Source organism: Mandrillus leucophaeus, unplaced genomic scaffold, assembly GCF_000951045.1.
Source record: "Mandrillus leucophaeus isolate KB7577 unplaced genomic scaffold, Mleu.le_1.0 Scaffold5, whole genome shotgun sequence".
Lineage (NCBI taxonomy): Eukaryota > Metazoa > Chordata > Mammalia > Primates > Cercopithecidae > Mandrillus > Mandrillus leucophaeus.
This window is the reverse complement of record NW_012105364.1, coordinates 1251746-1255513: the sequence shown is the minus strand read 5'-3', so window position 1 is coordinate 1255513 and position 3768 is coordinate 1251746. Positions and strand designations below refer to the sequence as shown.

General features: G+C 37.6%; 1 protein-coding gene across 3 annotated transcripts in view; it reads left to right on the top strand.

Moving 5' to 3' along the window:
- The window catches only part of EXOC4 (exocyst complex component 4), an 870987-nt gene that overhangs the window by 149688 nt on the left and 717531 nt on the right, over nucleotides 1-3768 (top strand). The gene's annotated exons all lie outside the window — the stretch shown is intronic.

The window sequence follows — 3768 nt, the reverse complement described above, 5'->3', positions numbered from 1 at the left end:
TTTTTTTGTATAGGAAATTCTTCAGAAACTTGGTGGTTTAAGACATCAACCATTTTATTTCTCGTAGTTTTGTGAGTCAGGAATTCGTGAAGGCTCCGATGCACGGTGCTTCTGCTTGACATGGCATTGGCTAAGAACATTCACTTGGCTGCGTATCTGCAGCATGGACTGGTTAGGAGGTCCAAGAAGACTTTATTATGTATCTGGCACCATCATTTTTCTCCACGTGGCTTCTGTTTCACCACATGACCTTGCAGCAGGGTTGTCTCAGGGTGGTTGGACTTCATACATGATGGCTAGCTTTAACTAGAGAGCATTCTAAAGGGGGAAGGCTGCAGGTCTTTTAAAGCCTGGCCTTGGGCATTACTTGGTATCACGTCTACCATGTTGTTTTGGTCAATTGGGTAGCTCAGATTTAAGTGGAGGGAAAATAGAATTTATTTAGTGTGAAGAGTGGCAAGGAATTTGAAGCTATTTTTTTTCTACCACTTCGCTGTGGACTTTCTAAGTTTGCCTTTGTAGACCCACCAGTCAGACACTGGCATGAGGTTATTGTCTTTGGATTTGTATCACAAGATAGAGGCCAGTATTTCATTGTTTACTGCTCTTAATTTGCTAGAGAATATTTAAATGATTACCAGATTCAGCAACATTTCACCAGTTTGATCATATTAAAGACCATTCAAGATACATTTAGGAAAATACAAGTCTTTCACAGAACTCCTTTGTTCAAGTGAGTTAATTCTTGTAGTAGTTATACTTTGTCACTTTACACTCAAGCACTGAAATGATTTTTTATATGTTATTAATCCTTTTGATCTTTCTGTTGTTACAATGTGTCATATTGTGCGCCATTTTAGAGGTGGAGAAACTGTGATGGGTTTTAAATCATGTTTTTTAGCACCGAAGAGTCAAATATGGAGTCAGCTTGCCCTAGCTTTCTTTTACAATGTTTAAGTCATTGATTTAAAAGCCTACTTTGGCTTATACTTTGCCATCTTGACATTTTACTTAAGAGAATTCGTGATAACTCTTTCAGCTGATTCATTTAGTTAAAATGATTTCAGTTCACATATTTTTAAAATCAAGGTTTTGTGTTGAGGAATTTGTCCAACCAAGGATTTTACTGTTTGTATATATGCAAGTGTGTTTACCACTATACATGTATACATGTATTCATGCATGATTGTTTTCCAATTGTGAAGATTCAGGATTTCAAGTTTATTTTTTTTACATTGACAGATAAAATTGTACATAATTACTCTGTGGATTTCAAGTTTAAAAGAATAACCATCTCTGCATAGGGATTTGTCTTTTCCTGTTTTAAAATATCAAAGATTTTGATAAAGGCACTGAGATTGGTTTAAGCCTTTGCATTACCCTATACAGTCAAGAAAGGTAAGGCTATGTCTGTTTTGTTTTTGGCAGTGGCTTCAGATTAGATCAACTGAACATTCTGAACATTTTGCTATTCCAGTGGTCACTGGGCCTCCCCCCATTCCTCTCCAGAACCAATGGTAACTGCAATAGCTGTGACTTCCTCCGTCCCTCTTTTTAGAATGTGTTGTTTTCTCTCGTATATCTTGCTTTTATGAAGTGGCTGTCAGCAGGGAGCACAAAGAGGCTCTCTGGCAGTTGCTGTTCCTTTGAGAGCGTACTTCTTTTGCCTGTTTGTCACTCCAGTGAGGACTGCATTCTGGTAGTGAAGGGAGCAGTCCTTCACCACTTTAGTTTGTGCTACTTATACTCTTGTTCAGGGGTGAAGGCTGAAATATAGAATAGAGGGTTATTACTGACATGTGTACCATAATATGTATGCAAAGCTTAATTTAAAAATTGAGTGGAAGTGATATTGTAGGATATTGATATTTTATGCCCTTGACTTTAAACCCTCTGTGGTAAAAGGTGACGTAGAACCTGTTATTGCACCATTTCTTCTAATCTTGGCCTGTAAGATCTCCATTAGTTGGAATTCTGCAAATGAAAGACATAATGAAAGAAGAGTTTTTTTTTTTTTGTGAATCTTTGCTGTACTGGGCAAGACCCAGTTGTTCTGGTAAAGAGGGTGGCAAGAAACACCAGTGCAGAAGTCACACAGTGCACTATAATGTATTGAACCCCATTATTTGGTCTATTTTAAATGTATGTATAATCTGGTCGATGAAGTCCTCTGGATTCTGTTATCCTAGTCATGGTCAGTCTTAGTTTTGGTATCTTTACTATCTTAAAGCAGCAAATCTCTGTGGGGATGCACAATCAGAATGGCCTGTGGACCCCACATCTCTAGAGCATGCTTCAGTAGGATTCTAACTGATTCTAATGCACGCTCCTGGTTAAGAGGCAGGATTAGTAAGTGATACAGGATTGGTCATATTAAAATCAAATCCATTAAAGTCTTAAGAGGTTGAAGAGGTTTACAGAGGCAAATTTTGATTCATTTTGAAAGATATGTCACGTTTAGGAGAGTGTTTGTGTTCTGCAACATATAGCAAATGAAGATAGAATTATGAAACTTCATAAATATGGGAATGTGCTTTAATGTACATTACTATAAAGGGAAAAGAAAAACTAGACATCTGTGCTCTAACTGATCTCCATTTACTGATTTTGGTCAGTTTTATTTAGAGTAGCAGCCCAAAGTTGGCAAACATAGATAATTCCTATTTCTGACTTGAACAGTTGAGAATGTTGACAAATGCATTACTTCATCCAATAATTTTTTGGACTGGAAACAATTATATCATCATGTTAATTGTCTGTTATTGAGAAGGGGGTTTTCTAGGTTTTCCCCCCACCTCCATTTATTACTTGTATAAATTTTTAAGGCTTATATTGATGAGATTTTTATGGAATGGAAGGGAGAAATTTTTTCCTTTTTAACAAGTTCATGTAAAAGGAATTTAGGAAATTATTTTAATCTTGCTGGGAGCTAAGACAAAACACAAAACAAAAACACAGCAGAACAGTTTATGGTCCCATGGACAAATGGTCAGTCTGAACACAAGTGCTAGAGAAGACCTTGGGAGGCTGAGGTCAGAGTGGGTTAAAGTAGTTGAGTTCATGGGCAAAGGAGGACTTGGCATGTTTTCACACAGTTAAGTATAAATGCATAATGTGAATAGCACTATACAGAGCTGGGGAGGATGAGTTTTGGGGGATTGGTTTGTTTTCTTAGAGCATTTTACCAAAAAAAAAAAAAAAAAGGTTGAATACTTTTGGGTGATAGACCTTTGAAGAAGAGGTTGGGTGGCTTGGACTTTGCCTTTTAAGCCATGGGCTGCAATTATAGTTCTGTTTTGTTATTACTATGGAAAATTTCAAACATGTTCAGAAATTGAACCAGTAGAATGGTTTCCCATATTCGTTATCCAGTTTGATCAGTTTCAGCATTATCAATTTATGTGATATTGTTTTCTACCCCTCCCTGTTTCCCTCTCCTTTATTATTTTGAAACAATCCTGGAAATTATACTGTTTTGTCTATATTTTAATATGTATCTCTAAAAAATAAGAACTCTTCTTTTTAAAATTTTACCTAAAAATTGGCCGGGTGTGGTGGCTCACGTCTGTAATCCCAGCACTTTGGGAGGCCGGAGTGGGCAGATCACTTGAGGTCAGGATTTTGAGACCTTCCCGGCCAACGTGGTGAAACCCTGTTTTTACTAAAAACACAAAGATTACCCAGGAGTGGTGGCCTGTAGTCCCAGCTACTTGGGAAGTTGAGGCAGGAGAATCGCTTCAACCCGGGAGGTGGAGGCTGCAGCGAGCC